Here is a 23052-nt window from a genome sequence, read left to right on the forward strand (position 1 = left end):
GCAATGTATATTAGTTGCCATCCCCCCCCCACACACACAGCATCTCCCAAGAGAGAGGGGGGGGGGAAATGAGTCGTGGTGTGCGACCTCATCCTGTCAGGTAAGGTCCGTCCCTCAAACAGCATTTATGGACTTGGATTTCAGCTTTAGCTCTTTCACTTGATTCTGTGGCCTGTTTTATTTATTTATTTTTAAGCAGCTGAAAGCTGAATTGCTGGAGAATTCCCCCTTGCAGCAGGGTTATATAATCTGACAGAGAAACTGGGCCTCAACCCAGGAGGTCAACATTTTCTTTATTTAATTAGTCTTTTAGGCATTTAAAAGCACATGCATATTTAAAAGGAAAAGGCCTCTTATACTGATCTGTAGGAGCAACTTGAAACAATCATCTTCTTTCTGTCTCTTGTTCCGAGGGCATGCTTTACTTCGCTGCACAGTTTTGGGGGTGGGCGATAGAGAAGCGTGGAAGTTTTCTGCACTCGAGTTGATGGACTGTCTTTGTCTCCGGGAGGTGATGAATCTCACAGTACCTGGCTGTGCCCAGGTGCGGGTGACTAACTTGGCCAGGCTCTCAGCAGAAGCTCCCTGCAAGCTTCTGCCCATTCCAAGGCTACCACTATGGCCCTGCCTCCCTAAGATTTGTCCCTAGACTCCGAAGCTCAGAGAGCCAGGAGGGTTGCTTAAAGCGCCAACTAGGCCTCGGCTTCCAGCGGCGAGTTGGGCAAAGCCCCTGTCTTCTGGCCTGACCCCGCAGGATGGGGCTCTCAAACCAGAGAGGGTGGTCAGAATAGGAGTACAGCGCGGATGCCTTGGTTCCTGTTCTCCTCCAAGTACTTTCCTGCCACCCTGCCTGCAACCTTTTTTTTTTTTTTCCCTCCAGGAGCGAGCACTGGCTTAAGAGGCCAGACGCGCGGCTGAGAGGCGATGGTCTCCTCGCAGGTCTCGCGTGCCCAGGATGGGCCCTGCGCCTCGCTCCTGGCCCCGGCACCAAGCCTGGGGACTTCGGGTCGATCCCCGGGCTACTGCCATCGCGAGGGGCCAGGCAGTGACAGCGCCCCCCCCCCGCCCCCTCCCTCGTCACCACGCAGCAGCTGGGCCGGTGCTCCCGGGTTGCCGCAGGCCCGCTGGTCCCCTAGTCCCCGCTGGCGGCGCGCTGCCCACGAGGCTGGGAGGTCGTTTCCGCGAGGGGGCAGGGGTGGGCGCTTTTCTCCTATCCCTCGAACCTGCTTTCTAGCGTTTTCTGCAAGTAAGTTAAACCTTGGGTTCAGTCAATTTTTCGGAAGCTGCCTAGACTCCCGTGGTAAGGTCTCGGCCCCAGTCTCTCTGAGCCCCTCCTCATGCTTTTTCGTCCGGACCGATCTGTAGCGATAGACCATCATCCTAATGCATCGTTCTCTACCTGCCGATTCCCGACTACGTTTGGCCTGGACTCAGCCCCGCCGAAGAGAAATGGATTGCTATTCATACAGCAACTGGGTGGGGTTCCCGTCAGCGCTGTGCCCTGCCCACCTCTCCTCTCTCACTCTGCCACTGAGCCTCCCTCCTTTTTCCCTTATGGAACTTGAGGGACGAACCAATTGGAACCAGGTTGTCTGAACTAAGAAGGGTCGCTGCAGACTGGAACGACAGTTAAGTTCACAAAAGTTTTGAACTAAAAACAACTCTCTTTGGTGACATAATATGAGTTGTAAAGAGATCCAAAAGTTCAGCGGTGCCAATGGTCCCCAAAATTGGCAACTTTAAGGACTTGCTGCTGCATCTTTTTTTTTTTTTTACCTCGTGTGTCAGCGTCTTTCCCTCTTATTCCTTTATGACGCCCTCCACCCTTTCCTCGCCTCGCAGACTTCCTCCCCTCCCCCAGTAAGGCCTCTCTTCCTGGAAAACACCCTTGGAAAGGCAGCTGGTGATTGACAGTGACCTGGGGAGGAAAAGAAGTTACCACCCCTGCTGGCTGAAGCTACCTAAAGATCCTCAGGTTGGGGGGTTTGCAAGGAGGGGGCAGGGAATGGGAAGAAAGGGGCCACGAAGATCAACTGGTGATAAACGGAAGCTAGCTTTGGGCTTTGGTTTTTCAAATCCACGCTTCTCAGCTCAGATTTATAAGCGGTTGTTAGGGCAAGGGGAGACAACAGCATTTCAGGTTATATATTTGGGTTTTTTTTTTTAAGTGTTCAAACAGAAAGTCCGAAATGATTTGCAGTGAACATGGACTTCTAGCAGTAGGTTATTTGCTTATTGTTTTTGGCATGTTGCGAATGTCAAGAAAGCGAAGTATAAAAGAAAAGAAAAGAAAAGAAAAGTGCTCCCATTCTGTTAAAACTTAGCAGCTCTGTTAGAAAAACAAAGCCATGGGTTCTTTGCTGGGAGTTACACACTCCACCCCAAATGAAACAAAAATCAGAGAGGGTAACGGTGGTAAAAAAAAAAAACAAAACGTAAAGTGAATTTCAAAGGGTCCCTCGGTAAGGCAGCAATCTGAGATGCACAGAAAAGTGGAAAAGGATAAGACGGGAATTAGGTCATCTGGTCCAGACCCCAGGAAATATGTTTAGATCAAAGACTGCACTGTTAGAATAAACAAAACAGGACCCACTGGGCCTTCCCAATATTTTCATCTCAGCGCTAAGAGCTGCCAATCTAACCAGCTCTATTTGATGAAAGGGGTAAAAATTACAACTGTAAAAATGACTGTAATAGGAAGATAAAGATTGAGCCGAGCTAAAGAGTTACAACGTGCAGGCCCAGATCAACACAAACTTCTGGAATTTTAGCACTAAGTAAATTATCTTATCCTAACCCATTGTCCCTTTCTTGCTGCCTCTTCCCCCCATCCCCCACCCCCTCCATCCTGTGCGATTGAGAATGCCAGATCATTTACATTTTTAAAAATTGTTAAAATTTAACTACAGTCTAAGAGCATTGCAGGAGGCCTTCTTTTGGGTTCACTTGTTTTACATTCCTTAAGGATGCATCGCTTTTAATCTCCCCCAAACATCCCTGCCCTCCCTGTGGCCTGCCCCAGTGAGCTTGTTGGGTGTGGATGCGCCTTTAAGCTTACTTAGGCTTAAAGTTTGGTCCTTTTCCACTGAAAGATGAGACTGACAGAGGCTGGGGGCTCGTGCCTATAAACCTAGCTTTGGGTCCACACAATTCAGCGGCGGTTGATATTTTAACAGGCCAAGTCTGTGTAAGGCTTCCTTTCACTGCAGTGTTCATGGCCTTTAAACCAACTGCCAAGGAACATGGGGGTAGATAGAAACATCCGAAGAGGGCACAGGAAATCCCAGAGAAGGAAAATTCACCCTTGCTAAATCCAGAGCCCTACATCCTCGCTGAGTCTGCTTTCCTCTCAACTGTCGAAACATGGTTTGGCTTCTCCGTCCATCTGAGCTCACATTGAGCAAAGACTAGTGGATGGTGGGTGATATGTCAGCTTGGCTGGGCTGTCTGTGAATCTGGACACCAAGGTGCTGAATTCGAGGGGCCTTTAGAAACACCTCCAGGGGCAGGCGCTCTTCTGCGTGGGGCCCTCCACTTTTCCTAAGGATCAGACATTCACTCATGTTTTTTTGTTTTTGTCTTTCTGTGGAGGGCTTTGAAGATACACCCATCGCAAAGTTTGAAGCAACACGGCAGTCTCTCCTCTGTTGGACACAGAGTGAGCCTCACACAGCCTCATGCAGCACAGTTAAATCCCCACACAGCACAGTCTGCCGAGACAGGGGCCAGAGTCACAGGTGGGAGACCTAGACAGCCCCCCCCCCCCCCCCGGGGACATGAGTGAGCCTGTGACTGCAACCACCTAAGTCCTGATGCTCAGGACAGGAGAAAGAAGGCTGACCTAGTGGGCCTGTGGGTCTGCTTCCGTGCCCCAAACTTTGGGTGTTTCTAAGTGCCTCGTCTTGTATGTGAGTTACAAAAATCCTTTTGACAGATGGCAAAACTGAGATCTGAAGAAAGCAGCCACCTGAGGCTGGAGAAACGGCTCAGAGGTTAAGAACACTGGCTGGTCTTCTTCCAGTGGACATAGGTTCAATTCCCAGCACCCAGATGGCAGCTCACAGCTGTCTGTAATTCTAATTCTAGACTATCTGGCATATATGCGGCAGACGGGGGGGGGGGGGACGATAGGGGGGCTGAATAAAAGAAAAGGGAGGGGGCATCGGCTGGAACACCAAGAGAACTGTAGCTGTCCCTAGCCTAAGAGCCTACCTGGGAATTTAAGTGAGCCCCTCTTTAAAGCTTTAGTGGATTTATTTCCAAAGCAGTGGGAAATACAGGATTCAGTTCTTTTCGATGATGTTGGAATCCTGCATGGGAGAAATCGGTAAGCCGCTGATGTTTTCGAGCCAGTGACATGCCCCAAATCAAATAACCTGAGCACATCTTGCTCCGCTGTCACTCAGCTATCTCTTTTCATCCTCTCCTACACAGCTACCATGTGCCATGGACATGGATGAAGTCTGCGGGCCTTCGAAGGCTTTAGTGAGGCCTCATCCTGACTGACTTTCTTACCAGGCACCACACACACATTTGAAGTGACCAGGGTTTCTCAGCCTGGGTTGTGATTCAGGGCGCCGTGACATCGGTGCCACAGGAGGTCACCAGCATTCTGCTTGGGTGCGACCCTATCTCCCGAAGCTTTGGTCTCAGCTGTGTCACTATGCCCGCGTGTATCCTAGGTCACATCTTTAAGCGTGGTCATTCACACGGGAAAAGTTCAAGGGCCAAGCAGAACGGTGCATGCCCTGTAACTCAAACACTCAGAAAGCAAAGGCAGGAGCATCTTTGTAAGTTCCAGACCAGCTACAGAATGAGACCCTATTTTAAAACAGCAACAAAAACAGTTTTAAAGCATCCTGGCATAGTAATCCATGCCTACAATCCCAGAATTTGGGAGGCTGAGTGAGACAACAGGATCAGTAGTTAAAAGCCACCCCTGTGTTATACAGGGACACCCTGCTGGGAGCAAAAAAAAAAAAAAAAAAAAAAAAAGAAAGAAAAAAGAAAGAAAAAAGAAAAACCAAACCAAACCAAAAGCTAGAAGGTCATCAACAAAGTCCCATCACCCCCTCAAGAAAGAAAAAAGGTTGGTTTTTTTTCCCCCTTGACCTTTAGCTGCCACTTTAGAATAAGGGGCTGGGAGTCAGAACCATGGCCAGACAGAGAAGTGACTAAGGCACAGGTTAGATGGTTCAGGTTCCCAAAATCTCTTGTGGTCACTCATCCATTAGGCACAAATTTTGAGCCTCTATTTCTAGCCAAGAGACAGAGGCCATGAGCTGGGCTCCCAGTGCCGCCATGTGTGTGTTCTCTTGCCCAGCCTGCTTCCACTTGGAGGGTTTTAATAGCATCCTGTTGTCAAAAGGACCTCTCCTTAAACACACACTAATGCTAAAGAGGAAACAAAAATTATGAGTGGGAAAGCTTAATTACACAGCAAGCTGCGCTGTCCCTTTAAGGCCCCTCCCCCACTGGTAATTGGGCCCAGCTCTTGGGTAACTAAGATAACATCCCTCCCAAATCCTGTCATTTCTAAGCATTCTTAGTCACTGTAACTCAACGTGGCCCCAGTTTACCATGGCCTAACAGCAGAAAGTCCTCAGAAGGCATGCTGGGAAGATCCCTCAGGAACAACACCGAAGCGAGTTAGGCTGCTGACTCAGCGGTGGAGCACTTCTGTAGCTTGCACCAGGCCCTGGGTTCAGATCTCCAGCACTGCAGAAAGAAAGGCCGATGGAAAGGAAACCACAGTTGTCCAAGGGCTCCGGCAGATAAAATTCTAACAGAGCAACCCAGTCACTTAAATTGCTCTTTCTCTCCTTTTGTCTTTCTAAAACAAGGTCTTGCTATGTAGCCCATGCTGGTTTCAAACCGATGACATTTGTACATTGGCTTCCTGAAGGGTAGACCTTAAGGCACGCACCACCCCATCCAGAACTAAGACTGACTGGCAGGAACTTGTGGCCTGGAGAGAAGTCCATCCAGAGCCTGAATTTTTTTTAGATTTAACCCTTCCAATCTTGGAGCCGACTGTGGGACACCAAGGTCAGCTTGAAGACTCAAGGTCAGAATCCAGAATCTCAGTCTGGATTCTCAGCTCAGCCTTGCATACGGGATGAGCCAGCTATCACGGCAGTCAGCACGCATTCTTCCTCCACTCTCTGCCACCCTTCCCTTCACCATGCCGCTTGCCCGTGGCAGTCTCTGGCTCTCATCAAGGAAGTCACTTTGGCCAGGAGAGAGGGTAGATGCTGTGGTGCGCCCGGTTCCAAGCCTCGGGTCACTACATGATTCTACATGAGATCTTGAGCCTTAGCTAAGATGTCACTGTGCCAGCTGGCCTCAGAAAGAAGAAAAAAAGTTCCTTGCGGGAGAGCCTTCCCTAGCCAAGGCCACCAGCCACAGGCACCCGAATGAGACGGGACACACAGCCTACCCACAGCCTTCAGCAGTAATGCTGCCTATCTTATGCCGCTGGTTTTGGAAGTGATTTCTCAGCATCCCTGACAATAAGTATCACCTTGGCTCTGTAAGGTGTGTTTAGTTGGCGTAGTGGGGGGGTTGGGGTAGTGGGGGGGGGTTGGGGGGAGAGTCTGTTCAGTGTATAGGGAGACTAAGGAGGGAAGGAGACAGTATGATAAATGCCTAAGGAGACATATTTGATAAACAACAAGAATTTGAAGCCAGAGTGCCTGGCTCTAGAGCACACATGTTGAGCTCTTAATGGCCAAGCTGTTTTCCTCACCCTGCCACACATCTTCCCTAGGAACTTGCTCCCTGTCCCTCCTTGGCCCGACCTCAGGCTCAGAGTTATGTCTGTCCTGACAGTCACTTTTCCTACTTACTCATAGGTATCCTGGGTGCGCTCATAAGACCCTCTCAGACCCACAGGCGAGCGACCTGTTCTCTAGACACCTGTCTGCAGTGGGAACTTCCTGTCTGAGCATGACTCACGGTGGGGACAGAAGGAGCAGAGATTCAGCTGGGTGCAGTGGGAGTGCAAGCTTGACTCTCAGAAGGCGGCGAAGCTGGGAGGCTCCCGAGTTCCAGGCTAGCCAGGACTACTCAGGCCGACCCATTTTCCCCTTTAATTCTGGCATCTTCCTTCAGGGTACAGGGGTTGCTTTTCTCCTGTGATAATTATTACCCACTCACAAAGACCTTACTAAGATCTAGAGATATTTAAGTTCCATAGAAAACGATCCTTCCGGCCAGCTGGAAACATGTGAGGTTTTACCTACTCACATGCTCCTCTTTTTCTGTGTATTTTCAGTCTGTAAGCCAGCAGTCATCACAATTTGCTGTCACTAGGAGGGGGACATTTGCAGGCCTAAGCAGCTGCTGTGTCCCTGCAGTCTGTCCTTTCTCCCTTGCACAAAGCTAGATTTGAACATTCCTGGAAATGTAAGGGTGTTCTTAGAGGAGTGACTTAAATGTAGGAAATTTGGGGATTCTGCGAGTGGGGGTTGGGCTCCTTGTAGAGGAAACGCTATGGGGATGTGACGGGGGTCTGCCAAGATGGACAGGATGGGTGTCTGTCTTCATCTGTCTTCTGTTACTACAACAGAACATCTGAAAGTGTCTGCGTGTTAGGGGTTCAGGGGTAGGAAGCAAGCCCTCACAGTGCATTCACACGCTTGATCTCAGCCAAAAGAGGGAAAGAGGGGAAAACTGCAGTCCCATCCTACTCACTTAGCTTGTGGTTCCAAGAGTTGGAAGTCCAAGACTGTGTGGCCACAGTGGGCAGGAGGTGACAGATCTCCAACAGCGCATTCTAGAGACAGGGACCTGATCTCCTCGTCAGGCCCCGCCTCTCAGGAAAGCATCAGCAGGGAGTTTAAGGGAGGATGGCAAGCTATAGCCACCACAGCCTGCCCACCTGGGGCTGACAGTAGATGAAACAGCAGGGGGCTGTCTGGGCCCCCAGGGGGTGGGGGTGGGGTTGGAAACTTGATGTCTGAAATCACATTGAAGGAGTTCTAACCTCTGTGGGGGAGAGTTTATCTGCACCTGTCTCAGCTTCTTGCAGTTGCCAGAAAGCTTTGGCCCCTCTGGGCCTGCAGGCCCGGCCTTCCAGCCCTGCCTCAGCAACCTCCAGAGGGAAAAAGTTCAAGTTGGAGGGCGTCTTTCAGCAGATTCTGCCTTTCCGAACAAGCTATGTGTTCAGAGCTCCAAAAGTGCCTGGGGAGCCAGCCACAGCCTGGAGACTCCAGCCACTCACTCTACCGACTGTTTCGCTTGGCTCGTGGAGCCTGGCTAACAAACGTGAAAGTTTTGCCAGCACTTAAAACTCGAAGGTCTCAGTCCAGCGTTCAGCCAACTGAGCGTTGTCTCCTTCCCACATCTCAACAACCGTGGCTGAGGGAGCTAAGTGTTTCTCACTCCTACGGGACTCCCTACAGTTCCTCCCTAAGCTGTCCAAGATAGCTTGCCTAACGCCAGTTGTGGCATGAGGCCCCCTCCTGAGGAATCAGACAGGACCTTGGCTTCCTGCAGGAGGAAGTCCTCTCTGGAGATGTTCAAGGAAGAGCAGGAGTCTTGAGTCCAGGCCTTCTGTGGGGCTCATCCTGGGCTCCTGGGGTTATGCTTTCCAAAGCGGTTTCCTTCATCTCTGCTGGAGGGTGTCCGGCACGTGGGAAACACCGTTCCTCACAGCAGATGAGGAAACTGAGGCCTGGAGAATTAGATCTGTCTGGAGCTTCTGAGTAAACAGTGGAGACCTCTTCACATACAGGATTTAGGCTGGGGAAGATGGCTCAGCATGGAAAGGCGCTTGGTGTGTAAACCTGGCAGCCAGACTTCAATCCCCAGGACCCGCATAAAGGTGAAGAGAGAGAACTGCCTGCACATGTCCTCACTGTGGTATGCACAGCCTCTTCCTCACATGATAATAGGTTTTAAAATGAATTATATTCAGGATTTCTCAGCCTAGGAGAACAGATTTTAAAAATGGTAGTAGGTACATACAATGGAGTATTATTCAACCACGAAGAAGGATGAAATTATATCCTTTGAAGGAAAATGGATAGAAATGTAGATGCTCATATTAAGCAAAATTAAGCCAGACTTAGGCACATACTGTATGGCTGTCTTGTGTAAGTAACATAGATTTAATTTAGACATGAAAATAGAAAGGGACCAATGGGAAGAGAGGGAGGGGCGAGAGGGGGGAAGGGGGAGTGAAACTGAAGGTGAATGTGGTCAAAACACTGTGCACATGCCATGTATGTATAGGCATGTTCTAATGGAAGCCATTGTTTTACACCAATAATATAAGCTAATTAAAAAGTAATAAATCTGAAACGTCTCCCTACCAGCTTGGTGTTTTCTTTTTCTTTTTTTCTTATTTATTTATTTTTGTTGCTGTTGTTTTTGTTTTTTTGTTTTTTCGAGACAGGGTCTCTCTGTGCAGCCTTGGCTGTCTTGGACTCGCTTTGTAGACCAGGCTGGCCTCGAACTCATAGCAATCTGCCTGCCTCTGCCTCCCAAGTGTTGGGATTAAAGGCGTGAGCCACCACACCTGGCTTCTTTTTCTTTTTTTAAAAAGAAATATTTTATTTATTTGTTTTATATATATGAGTGCTCTATTTGCATGTAGACCTGCAGGCCAGAAGAGAACATTGGACCACATTATAGATGGTTGTAAGCCATCACGTGGCTGCTGGGAATTGAACTCAGGACCTTTAGAAGAGCAGACAGTGCTCTTAACCACTGAGCCATCTCTCCAGCCCCACAATCCTGGTATTATCAATAAGATACTGCTCACTATTCCAGAAGTGTGTGTGTTTTTCCTCTAACAAGAAATTTAAATCATCTTTGTCCTTAGAAGGTTCTTTTCAGACCCAGTCACAACAAAGACTGAAGCAGGCTAGCTTTTCTACAGAAGCAGATTAAGTAATCCAGAAAGAAGTGTGTTCTCCCATGCAGGGCTCAGACCCAGGGCCTTTCACTGGCTAGGTAACTCCTGTATCAGACACCTACATGCTCAGCCCTGCAAGGAGCAAGCTCTACCCAGAACCCTTCTCCCACTCCGATAACTGCTACCTTCCCTCAGCCCTCACTTCTCACCTTCCTTCATCAAATGGTAAAATGTTTGAGAGAAGTTTGTCCCCATCAAAAATTCATGCTGACCTTTAGTCTCCAGAAAGGCACTGTGAGGCCTTTAAGAGGTGTTTGAGTGTTGGGGAATTTGCCCTGGTAAGTGGATAGATACAGTTCCCTCCAGAATGGGTTATGGGTTAGCTACACAAATATATATTAAAAATAAATTTTAAGACATAAAAAATGTGTGGCTTCCTTAGCTTCCTCTCCTTCCCTTTCCACCACAAGGCCCTCCCTCGACAGCCAGGCAGATGTGGGCACCATCCATGCCTGTAGAGCCATTACTCAAGATAAACCCTTTTTTTCTTTATGACAAAACCTAGTCTCTGAAATTCTCCTATAGTAACAGAAAACAGACTGAGACAATGAACAAACTCTCAGAAACTTTCTAAATGCTAGGCCTTTTGGCAAGCGGCAGGATTACCCCCTGGTGCTCACAGCACAGTGGAGTTCACTGTGTAAGCCCGAAGAGTGCAAAGAAGAGTCTAGAAGGATGAAACTGACACTAGAATACAGCCACACCCAGAGTAAGAGCTGAAGAAAGCCTTCCCACTCCTGGAATGGCAAACATTTAGCACCTCCCCTGCCCGGGGCACTGTTTCCGGGTGCAGGAAAACATTAATAACCAACGCTAAATTGGTTCTTATTGCCTGCCGTCCTGCAGACTACCCAGAAGAATGGTCTCCCAGGTTCCAAGTTGCTTGTCTGAGAGCTGCTGCTCCCGCCAAGCCGAATGCTAATGACACTGGTGGCTGCTGTAGAGACACTAGCATTCTGCACCTTGAGCACGGAGCAGGGCTAGCCAGAGAGACCAGACAGGGCACCATCATGGGCCATGTCCTGAACTAGGACCCTGACACAGAAAACTTCTCATCGACAGAACAGGCAGAAGAGGAGCACAGCAGCCCTTGTCTCTTTGAGGAAAGAAGGCAAGCCATTCCTTCCTAGGCCTCCTTGCAGAGTGATGCAAAGGATCTGATAAAGCCAGTGGATCCCTGGGCTGGACCATCATCGGGTAGACTTGGAGACGCCCACTCTGCTTCGGTTCTCTGCCCGGTGGCATCCGGGGTTCAGGCACTTTTCCAACAGGCTGCTGATGGAGCTGAGACTTGTTTCAAATCTTATTCTTCTCTCATATAATAATGTATCCCGACCACAGCTGCTGCTCCTCCCTCCCCTCCTCCCAGTTTCCCTCACCTTTCCTCTCCCCTCAGATCCACTCCTCTATCCCTACCCCATCACGACCCCCACCCATGACATCAACTAAATATAGCACAACAAAATACAATAAGACCAGGCACAAACCCTCAAATCAGGGCTGGTGAGGGAACCCAGTTGGGAGGAAAGGTATCCCAAGAGCAGGCCAAAGAGTCAGGGAGACCTCCACTCCCACTGGACCTTTTCCAATTCTTTATCTTTCGGTGAAACTCTCGGGGGACAGGGGGCAATGTTTATTCGAGGATTGGAGATGGTTCCTAGAAACAACAGCTCAGGAGCTGCAAAGGCGAGGAGGCAGTAAAAGCCGTGGTCAGCTGAGAGGAGTATTTGAGCAGGGAGCCGCACAGAACAGATGCGCGGTGCATGGCACGTGGCCTCTCCCCTGAGGACTGAAAGGAGGCAGGGTCTGTCCTGAGGCCGGCAAAAAGCCAATGCAAAAAAGAGTGACAAGTCAGATGAGGAGGGAGGAAAGGAGAGGGAAGTTTAAAAACGTATTTATTGTTGGGAGTGGCGGTGAGGGCAAGAGGGGGAGAGCATAGGCGAGTATGAGTGTGGAAGTCAGCTGACCGGAGGAGGTCAGTTCTTTCCTCCCACCAAGTGGGGTCTAGGCATCAAACTTAGTTTTGGCAGCAATCACGTTACCTGATGAGCTATCTCCTCAGCCCCCAAGATAAATATATTTTTTAAAAATGTGGCACATTAACACAGTATAGAATATATATATATATGTGTGTGTGTGTGTGTGTGTGTGTGTGTGTGTGTGTAAATACCCTTTTTTTCCTTCTTCCCTTTTGAAATGGAGTCTCACGATGTACCTCTGGTTGCCATAGAGACCACTATGGAAACCAGACTGGCTTCGAACTCACACCTACTTTTCTGCCTTGCGAGTGCTGGGATTAAAGGCAGAAACCACCACAATCATAAATAAGTGCCTATATTAATAAGGAACTTTTTCTTCTTTAAAAACAAAGAAGCCTTTAATCCCAGCCCTCAGGAGGCAGAGGCAGGCTAATTAATCTCTGTGAGTTAAGGCCAGCCTGGTCTACAGAGCAAGTTCCAGGACAGCCATAGCTACACAGAGAAACCCTATCTCAGAGAAAACAAAATAAAATATTTTAAAAAATGAACAAACAAGCCAACAAACAAAAACAACTAAAGACAAAAGAAAATTCCTATGTCTGTCACCTCCCACACGGACCTTTGTAAAGTCATGTTTAGATTCCAACGTGGTGGTTCAAGGCTGTTCTTATTCATGCCACAGAGGAGAGCCACAGGCACAACCATAGCTACCCTTGTCTTCTGTACCATGGCTCCTTCATCTCAGAGATAAATAAAGTCATATTCAGATATATTTTTATTGGTCACTCATCTTTTATCACTGAAAACCACACAGGATCCATTTTCTCTAAGCTTATGTATTTGATTTGGATTTAGCTTTTTGAGACAGGTTCTCACTGACCTTGAATTCAAAATCCTCCTTCCATCCTCCCGAGCCTAGGGGGATTACGGATATGCCTCCTTATGCCTAGCTCCTGTCCATAAAGCCTTGTGATGGACAATGTACTGCTTGACACCAAGACTTCTCATACTTTCCGGCGTGGTCAGACCACTTGAGATGCTGCTGCTGCAACACAGTCTGGTACAGGAAGGTCTGAAGAAGTCTGAGATCAGCATCTCCCTAGTACTGATGCTTGGGCTGCACTTTCCAAAAGTTCAGCACTGAGAGGGGGATCCCTGTTCCCAACGCTCTCACTGGTTTAGCCACACAAATTTTCCAGTACCCCAGAATCTCCTGGATGGCCGATCCCGGGAGTCTGATTCACCTCCACCTCCTCTGTGCTTACACCTAAACCTGAGACAGGAGGCTGGGAGCCGCCTCTTGCCTCTTGCTGAGGCACCCCCACTCCCCTCCCTCGACCACCTCAACCTCCACCATGCCCAGTGCTCTCCCCTTTTGCCTGCAAAGCTGCAGCTTCAGGCTTTGCCAGTTGCTCCCACCGCTCTTGGACTTGTTTGCTACCAGTTCAGATATTCCTTTCCCAGGGGGGGCCTTGGACGACCATTCAGCCTTACTAAGCCACACTCCTTCCCGGGGGCTGACTTCAACACCTCCCTTTGTTTTCTGCCTCCCTGGCTTTCCTACCCTGGAACTGTCTTGCCTCATTGTGTGTGTTTACTGGGTTAGTTCACGGCTTTACCAGCTCCCCGAGAGCAAGGACCCCACCTACTTTCTCCTTAACTGAATTTCCCAGCCCATTGCATAGTGCGGGGGATGGGGTGGGGAGGAGCGGGGGGCGGGGGGGGGGGGAGGCGGGGGGGGGGGGAGGTGGGGGTGGGGGGTGGGGTCAGAGATGAGAGGGCAAATGAGTGCTCAGACTGAGAAGCAAGGTGTGTGTAAACAATTCTGACCTTGGAACCTCAGCCGGGAGGGAAGCAGACGATGTGAGAGTTCCATGAGCAGAGTGGTCCCGAGAATAGGGAAGGAGTTGCTTCCGGTGAGGAAAAAAAAAAACAAAGAAACAAAAAACGGAGACTTAGAGTAGAGGATGCCTGTGTTGGGCTTCCCAGCCTTGCGTTGTGAGACGCAAGATTAATTCGGTAAATAGTTAGAAAAAAACCCGATTGACTATGGCTTTAAATTTTGCGCGTTTACCTTTGGGAACATTTTTAGTGTCTTTAGATGCAGGCATTGCTTTTAGGGTGGGCCTATTCTAGAGCCTAGAAAGTGTCTTTAAAACAGTTTTTGAATGGCTGTTTTAAAAAATTTTACGTAGCAGAAATACATTATTGTTTTCTCTTTTGCTTCATGTTTAGAAAGGCAGTCTTTTGCACAAGCCCTTCTCTCAAGGGGAGCAGAAATATCTACTACTTGGCTTTCCCCCTTGGTGAGTACAAGTTTTCAACTAGTTAAGAGATGCTGGCGACATCCAGAGATGACTTTGGTTGTCAGACTGGAAAGAACAGAGGTGCAGGGTAGAGCCTGAATGTTGCCCAGCCTCCGGAGACACAGGGAGTCAAAGGGACTGCTCAGCCCAAAGTCAACAATGCCAGGCCAGAAACATACTGTCCAGGACAGTGTCAGGGTTAATATTCAACAGCCACTCAAAACTCCAATTAGCATTGTGCCATTAGCCTACAGGACTTTGCCCTTGCTTTTGCCTCTCAATCACATCTCAGGGATCTAGAGTGCCTGCTGTGAGAATCTGGGAAACAGCTGGTTTTACAATCCCTATTTGGTCAGTTACCTAAATAGAATAGCAGAAAGTGGAAGTAGAGTCAGTTTGTTTGTTGTTTGTTTGTTTGTTTTTGCTGTGCTAGGAACCTAGGCTAGGGTGCTAGACAAGCCATCTACCAGGGAGCCACATCCTCAACCTAAAGTTGTGTTTTAATAATTAAATTTCTGGGAGGAATTATACATTTCTGGAGCTTTTCCCTTTGGAGCCATGGTTTCCTATAAAAACTGAAACACAGACCGAGGGTCACAAACCCCTGGGATATTACCTGAACCTAGGACACACTTTCCCCCTCAAGGCAGAGAAGCCATCTGGTTTTTACAGAGCTGGAGTTTCTAAATTCCAAAAGAGGTTTTGTTTCAGTATGGATGTTAGGAATCCTGGCCCTTAACCCTGGCCCAAACCTTTTCTTGAGGAGAGAAGATGTGCTCTCTGATAGCTTTCACAGAGCCCGAAGGTACTGGCAACCCCACCCTAGTGAGCAGTCACTGAAACAGCCTCCTCCCTTCACTTGGGAAGTCCGTATCCCCCTTTACCATAGGGTTAGATCTTTAAGACTTTGAAGAGAAAAAAAAATGCTATGGAGACAATTTGTGATGACTCCCTCCCTCATCTCGGAAAGTTCTGGATGCCACCCACTCAGACACAGAGGGGTCCTCTGCTGTTCCTTCTCTTAGATGCACATTCTTCCCTGGATGGGTGCAGAATGGAGTGTAACTAGGAAATGTTTGGAATTGCATTTCAGACGTTGAAAACATGAAACTGTTCCCAATGAGATGCCAGGTCAGAGCTGTCCAACTCAGCAAAACCGTAGAGCTCTGTGGAGGTGGAGGTGATTTCTTAACAGCAGAAGTGAATTCTTTACTTTCACAGCTGAGGAAGCTGGCGAGCTCTGATTCTGGGCTGGGTCGGCACAGTCACCCTGAGATGTGTCTGTACAATTCTGAATGCCGTGCTTGTTGGCAGCTTTGCCTCACTCATTTTACCTGCCTCCTCTCCAGGGCCTCAGACCTGTGTGGAACAATCAGGAAAGAAGACATCCTCGGTCTCCATATCTCTCCCCAGGAGACAAGAGGCAGATCTGGGCTCCAATAAGTGACATCAACTAATGAATGACATGTGCCTCGAGAAGAGGAGAGGGTGGAAGAAAGCAGCAAAGAGCCAGGAAGGCAGAGCTGTGAGGCTACAGGACAACGAAAATAAGCAATCATGTCTTGAACGAGAATACGTTGACTGTGAAGTAAGTGCCGGAACTGCAGACAAGATGGGATGGAGATCAATTCTCTTTCAAGTGAAAGCTACTTGTTTCTTCCCCGCTCAGTCACAACTTTCAGTACCCAAATGCTCTTTCCTTTGCAATTTCCTATTAAGATATTGCTTTGGAGCCGGGCGTGGTGGCGCACGCCTTTAATCCCAGCACTTGGGAGGCAGAGGCAGGCGGATCGCTGTGAGTTCGAGGCCAGCATGGACTACAAAGTGAGTCCAGGACAGTCAAGGCTACACAGGGAAACCCTGTCTCGAAAAACCCAAAAAAAAAAAAAAAAAAAGATATTGCTTTGGTTGCTGAAAGCGGTATGTTGGCTATTTCTAAGATTTGCCGAGGTGTAGAAAAGACAAGTCCTTCTCTTATTGGCAAGACACACATATCTTCAAACACAGATGCTCCCAAGCATGCAAGCATGTGGGCCCTCCCAACACATGTGCATGTGTGCGCGCACACTAGAGGCTATTGTAAACTCAGGCAGGGAGGTAATGAGATTTGCTCACACTCGGCTGACGTTTTCATTCAGATGGTTTGTCATGGGGTAGTTGAGTGTGGGGTAGGTGGCAAGGACAGGAGGCTGAGGGGACAAAATTCAAACTGGGGGCCAGCGGACTTCCCAGCACAGAACACTGACTTCAACTCTGTAAGTCCTGACTTATTAATGCAATCAATATCATCACTAATTCAACAAATACTTAAAGCACACGTCTGTCCCTCAGATACCATGGCAACATACGAGGATGACATCATCATTCTCTTCAAGAATTCGAAGTTTAAACAAGGCAAGACATATGACAATGTGTCCAACACCGTAGGAATAAGCCACCATCTTGATGTTCCAACCATGAGTCCGAACTTTGCAAGTGCCTCCAAAGATCTCTTTCAGGTAATTTCTGTGTGGCTGAGCCCTCAGCAGACTGGTCAGCCCATGCTTTTCTTACTACTGGATGTGTGAGTTGGAATCCCGGAAACCAATAGAGATAGGAATTTCATTCTGGGGCTTCTGCACCTACAGAAATTTTGCCTGGCCCTAAAGAGAAGTGAGAAAGAAAGAGGATTCTAATTAATGTCACACAGCCTGAAGGATTTTGTCTTTCTATATTCTCCCTGAGCAAGAGCATCGGCTGTATTCGGTTGGCGTGCCCAAAGCCACCCCCCTGAAACAGGCAGAACAGGCAGGGATTTCCACTGGGATAAACTCTGTCAAGTCCATAGCTGAGCATCTGCCACACAACAGGGCCCAAGGAAGGAATGTGGACTGCCACTGTCCATTGCCACCGTTATTGTGAACACATCGTTTTGCTTCTTGAGTTAAAGAAATCCCAGTTTGTGAAAACCACGTCACAAACAGACACATTCTCAGGAACACCCCTCACTTTACAAAACTATCTGCTGTGCTATTGCTTTCCTCCTTCTCCTTCTTTTTGTTTTGTTTTTGTTTTTCTTTCTTTTTTTTTTCTTTTTTCTTTCTTTCTTTCTTTCTTTTTTTTTTTTTTTTTTTTTTTTTTTTTTTTGAGACAGGGTTTCTCTGTGTAGCCTTGGCTGTCCTGGACTCACTTTGTAGACCAGGTTGGCCTCAGAACTCACAGCTATCTGCCTGCCTCTGCCTCCCGAGTGCTAGGATTAAAGGCGTGTGCCACCACGCCCGACCGCGCTATTCCTTTTCAATGCGCTCTGCCCTCCAGAAAACTTCGCACAAATGGAATTCATTATTGTGTGTAGGAAGACATATTTATCCTCAATTAGACTGTGTGTTTGAATGTAACCTGGGAAATGTGAGTTGAATTCTCACGTGCACTGCCTACATGACAAAGATAATCAAAGATGTCCGCAAGGCCCAAGGATCTAGATATTATTAGCTGTGTTTTATGACAGAAGATGTCCTTGATCACATTGTTTATATTTGCCTATGATTCCAGACTTTATGGACACCCTTGAGGCAATAAATATAGTAAACAAGAATAAATTGCTTGCCATTTTGGAGGAATTCCTAATGCTTTGCATGCTTGGTTTAAAGCAAACTCATATATTTTATGATGGAATCTCTGCATTTATAAACAAAACTCCAAAAAAATTTACAGAGAAAGAAATCATTTTGACTTTCTTGCTCAATATTGGTTCCATAAACCAAACTATGGCAAATCTTAACTCACAGGATGATTGAGTTATTTTGTTTAAGTTAGCTTAATATGTTAGGCCTGGCAATTCTTTTTTCTTGTCACTGAACTTCTTCCTCTGAAGTTTTATAATTAAATCATCAGGGCTAATTTTTCATAGGCATCTCTGCACTATAATTGTGAAGAGTTTTGCGCCACAAAGTTTTTCTTCTTGTTTCATTCTTCCTCAGACTGCACACCTGACATGAAAAACAATTTTAAAAATTATTTAAAGAAAATCTGATAGAAAAAAAAACACAGAACTACTTTAGTTCTCAAAACAATCAGGGTGTTTCGTGTAGGTTTCAGCTCATGCAGAAATATGGGGATATTATTTAGTGTTCTGTGTCCATCCAAAACAACCCAGAGTTGGGGCTCTGAGGTGACTCAGTCATGGGCCAGGTAGCCATCTGCCTGGTCAATGGGTAGCCAGAGCTGGCCTCAGCTAATTGTGTCAACTGGGATTGTGTGGTAGGAATGGCCCTCCCGCTCCAAGCAAAGACATGGTGTTCACACAGTCCAGGATGACCACTGTTCTTTCTCAGCCAGGGAGAGCAGAAACTGGGGTCACTGCAAAGCCCAGCTCTAGAAGCAGGCAAGATGGCAGGGGTGATCAATTCGGGGATAAGCAGTGGGGGAGGGGCATGAGACAGCAGGCAGTGGGGGAGGGGCACAAGACCACAGGCCACAGGGAAAGAAAGGAAAAGAAAAGGAGGTGGGAAAAAGGATAAAGGGAGGGGTGTAGAACTGCAAAAAGAGTCTCCGCATCTAATTCCTACGTGATTCTGGACTAGCTTTGGATGGCTACCCCCACTGCCACACAGCAATGGGGACAGTCAGCCCCTAGCAAGCTGGGCACCCGACATTCTAAAGGCAAAATCTGGAAGAGATTGTGGCACAAGTGTCCCTGGCTCAAGGGTCCAGGGCTAGAGCCACAGCAGCAGGTGGGGACAATGACTGTAGGTGCTTAGATACAGAGGCCACTGGAATAAAAAGTGTTTCTCAGGTACGGAGCAAGAGGAGCCTTGCTAGGGTCCCAGCATTCACTCACCTCTTCTCCGGATAGAGTGTCAAAGTCCCTGGGGTTGAAACAGAAACATTGGAGCACAGCCTTAGCCTAGACTTTTTTCTCTCCACACGTTTGTCATTTGGGCTTAGGTTTCAGTTGGAGGGGGCCTACCCTGTGCACAACCCTCTAACCTGATAGAAACCAATTGGCCCCTTTCTCCCAGGTGATGCCAATGAATATCCCCCAAACAAAACGAAATGTCCTTTGGAGAAGTGGGGAACCACTGTTGGTGATCTTCCAGCTGTACTTTGCTGTGTTTGCTGAGTCAAAAGTCTGGCGCTGTGTGTGTGTGTGTGTGTGTGTGTGTGTGTGTGTGTGTGTGTGTGTGTGTCTGTGCACAGAGGAGGGTTGGTCTCTGCATATACGTGCTCATATGTGTGTGTGCCCTTGCGAACACATTTATATGCAGCTGTGTCCATAAAGTGATCAGTATCCCAGGACTTCACGGCTCTTCCTGCTTAAACAGTCAGCCTAAATATAGAGCAAAGGCCACAGGTGGAGCCAGAGGTGGCCCAAGAGGAGTCTCATCTTAAGACCTCAGAGAACCACAACCCCTACCCCCATCCCCGGGGGCTGACAACTTCCTCATCTTCCTCCTTCAGTGATTTATCTCTGGGTGGCCCTGCTAGCTCTGGGGCCACACAAATAAGAAAGCCAGACAGCATGGCAGCCCTTAGACATAGATGGAGGCAGCTGGAAGTTGCTTGTATGTTGCTTGACACTTTCGTATCCGTGGTTATTTTTGGCTGTCCACTGGGTGACATTCCCACAGGAGGTGTGAGGCTCCAGCTTTCAGACTTCCATCCCTGGACCCCTCCCTAAGACGCCTCCCACCTCCTACCTTTTTTTTTTTTTCTTTAAGTTTGGAAAAGCCAAATAGTTGTTTTTTAATTTTTTTTTTTCAGAGAACCTCCTCCCCATCTTGCCTAAGCTTTAGGTCCCACAAACGGTCAGACCATGTTACACTACGCCCCTCCCACAACCCCCCCCCCACGTGATTTCCAGTCACCTATATACCACGTTGCAGAAATAGTAAGGAGAAATGACAGCCACATCACGTTTCAATTCACCCATTGCAAGGAAGAAGCCAGTATCTATTTGCAAAAGGAGAGCAAAGAGAAAACAAACAAAGCCAAATTGAAAGTCACCCCTGGCATTGGGTGCGTATCAGGTGCTGAGGCCACACCCAGTACAGTGTAGGAAGCCTAGACGCCGGGAGTTCTTGACCAGAGGGGTGCGCAGGAGGGAAGCTGCAGTCTCCGTTGGGAGGGGCGGAGCGTCTGGCCACAGGCCCCTTTGCAGAAGCTGGAGATGGCGTTGGCCTGGCTGGTAGCTGCAGTCTAAAGCTCCGGGCCTGCCCCCGGCTTTCCCCCGGCCATTGTGAGCCAGTATTGATCAGGCCAGGAAGCAATAGAGCTGCGCAGCTGAAGCCCAGGGTGGGCAGCATTGATCTGGCCCCTTCCTCGGTTCTTACAGGATGCGCCGGCCTGGGGAGTAACCAGGAGAGTTTGTTTAACGAGGGTTCAGGGTGCTCTTCGCTAGCTGGTTAACTTTAAGTATTGGAATGGAATTGATGCGCACATAATAATATTATGATTCATACAAACCACTTCTCAGGCAACTCAATATATTTCATTACCTCCTTTCTAGCAAATGTATTGATTTCTGTTTTGCGGTTTTATAACACAATTTCAAGGCTGTTGTGGGCTTAATGAGCCGTGTTCTTATGATGTTTAAAAAGATTTGAAGCTATTGTTGAAATAAATATTATGGATTCCCCCCTCCCGAGGCCCCTTCACTCAGCCTGCCACTCCTCCTGGCTCGTCCCCTCCCGCGCGGGCGGAGCTGCGAGCAGAAAGCTGGGGGCTGCAGCTCTGCCGCCCTTTGTGCCCAGATCAAAGGACCGGAACGCCACAAAGGCGGCCCCACTCGGCCGCGGCCACACACAGCCGCACCTGCAGCGCGGCCAAATGTCATTGTCGCTTCTGCGGGGCGAGCGCGGACGCACCTCCGAGGCGGCAGATGACTAATAACGCTTGATGAGAATTGATGGGAAGAGGCGAGCGGTGCCCAGGGCTTTGTATCAGCTGTCCCGACTTCCCCAGCCTCGGCCGACCGGCTGCACCTGTGGACCCCCTTCCTCTCGCCCTTTATGGAAGTTGACAGATTTTATTAACTTTAAGGAAGAACTTTCCAGCGTGCGGAGGGCCGCAGTTTATTTTGTATTCATGCGAAACGGAAACTGAAAAAGCCCTGTTTACATATTTACCGGCCCCAGTGACCTCCCACTGGGACTCCATAAGTCACGCTCCAGATTAACTTTGTCATAGAATTGAGTAGTGCGCTGAGGGAGTTGGGAGTTCGAGGGGGAAGTTGCATGTGTGAGATATTTTTTTCAATGAGAGAAAGCAATATTCAATTATCTAATATCGCTGAGGAACCCCCAAAGACTTCCCGAATGGTACCGAAATTGGAATTATTTTTCGAAGCAGGTGCTCACTGGGAGAGCATTTGCAAGCAAGCTGGGTAGATTTGTCCTCGGCTGGGTTGCCCCCATCGTTTCGATTATGTAAAAACAAAGGAAAGCACCAGGAAGAACGCAGCTCCAAACTTTCAACCCCCTTGTGGACTTGGAAGTATGGGGCGGGGAAAGTATGTGTGACATGCTCACATTTTAGAGTCTGAGCTGCAAGCCGGTTGAAAACACAGATAGGATTCATTCAGTAAAATATGACGTTTGTGGGAAAAAATATTCTCGTAAAACCCAACACAGTAACTTTCGACATCCCCATTCATAGGAGGAAAAAAAAAGTCTTACAGAAAAAGAAATCAAGACTTTGCTAATATCCTTTTAAAAATTTATTACTTTCTATTGCTGTATATGCATGAAAAAACACTGGATTTCACTATGACATTTTCACACACACACATATATACCATGTAATTTGCCTCCACCTCACAACTCTTTCCAAACAACTCTCTTCCTACTTCAGTGTCTTCTTCTTCTTCTTCTTCTTCTTCTTCTTCTTCTTCTTCTTCTTCTTCTTCTTCTTCTTCTTTTTTAAAATCTAGATTCTGAATATGAGAGAAAGTACATGATACCAGACTGTGAGTCTGGCTTTCTTCACTTAACACAATGACTTCCGGTTCCATCCATTTTCTTGCAGATGACATAGTTTTGTTATGATTGAGTAAAGCAAAACAAAACAAAACTCCACTGTGCTCATCACGCTTTCTTTGTCCTTTGCTCTGTTGATGGACACCTGGGCTGATTCCATGTCTTGCCTGTTGAGAAGAAAATAGAGACAAACATGGGTGAACAAATAATCTCAGTGGAACACTGACTTAAGATTCCTCCAGGTATGTCATGGGGTGTGGACTAGCTGAGTTATCCGGCAATTCTATTTTTAAAAATTTTAAGGAGCCTTTGTACTGATTTCCACAATGGCTGTACCGATTCACAAGGCCGTAAGGGTCCCTCCCCGGGGTGTCCCTCAACAGCATTTGTTACTTTTATGAGGATAGTCATTTGAACTGTTTGCGGGACAGAAACTCACAGGAGTTTTAATTGTGGCTTATATTCTTAGTTGCCCCTTCTACTTGGGGTATGTCTAGGTTTTCTGACTCACAATACATGGGAGTCTGCTGCTCTGAGCTTCCCTGTGATATTAACTGTCAGGGGGTTGAAAACCCTGGCCCAGAGTCAGTCAGCTGGCGGGCTGCTTATTAGCTGAGCAGCAGCAAGCTTTCAGGAGCTTCCTTTTGTGTGGCAGACAAACTTCCAGTGAACTGAGGATCACTTTCCCAAGGAAGCTTTAAGTTGAGCGATAATAGAAAGCAGTTAGTAGAATATTACACTTTTCATTTGGGCAAACAGATGGAATGCCTGCTTTTAGATTTAATCGGGAGGCTGGCAGACAGGTAGGACACCATATCTTTTCGTTAAAGTCTCTTTCTTTTCAGCAAAGAATGAAGCTGCTTAATATTCCGAGCATTCACCACCCCACC

The 23052-nt window shown here is 47.9% G+C and overlaps 2 long non-coding RNA genes across 3 annotated transcripts; one reads left to right on the forward strand and one right to left on the reverse strand.

Moving 5' to 3' along the window:
* The first annotated feature begins 13738 nt into the window (after positions 1 to 13738).
* Positions 13739 to 20828, forward strand: LOC311583682. Of its 2 annotated transcripts, XR_014774634.1 has the most exons (5): positions 13739 to 13817; positions 14137 to 14207; positions 15557 to 15846; positions 16539 to 16705; positions 19208 to 20828. It is a non-coding gene; the product is annotated as an uncharacterized lncRNA (long non-coding RNA). The 2 variants fall into 2 exon arrangements; XR_014774635.1 differs by lacking the exon at positions 19208 to 20828 and having other exon boundaries at positions 16539 to 17669.
* LOC311583684 lies at positions 20110 to 22047 on the reverse strand. The gene is made up of 2 exons (XR_014774636.1): positions 21053 to 22047; positions 20110 to 20531 (listed from the first exon to the last, which is right to left on the reverse strand). It is a non-coding gene; the product is annotated as an uncharacterized lncRNA (long non-coding RNA).
* Positions 22048 to 23052: the final 1005 nt, after the last annotated feature.

This window comes from Acomys minous (assembly GCF_964271855.1).
Source record: "Acomys minous genome assembly, chromosome: 14".
NCBI lineage: Eukaryota > Metazoa > Chordata > Mammalia > Rodentia > Muridae > Acomys > Acomys minous.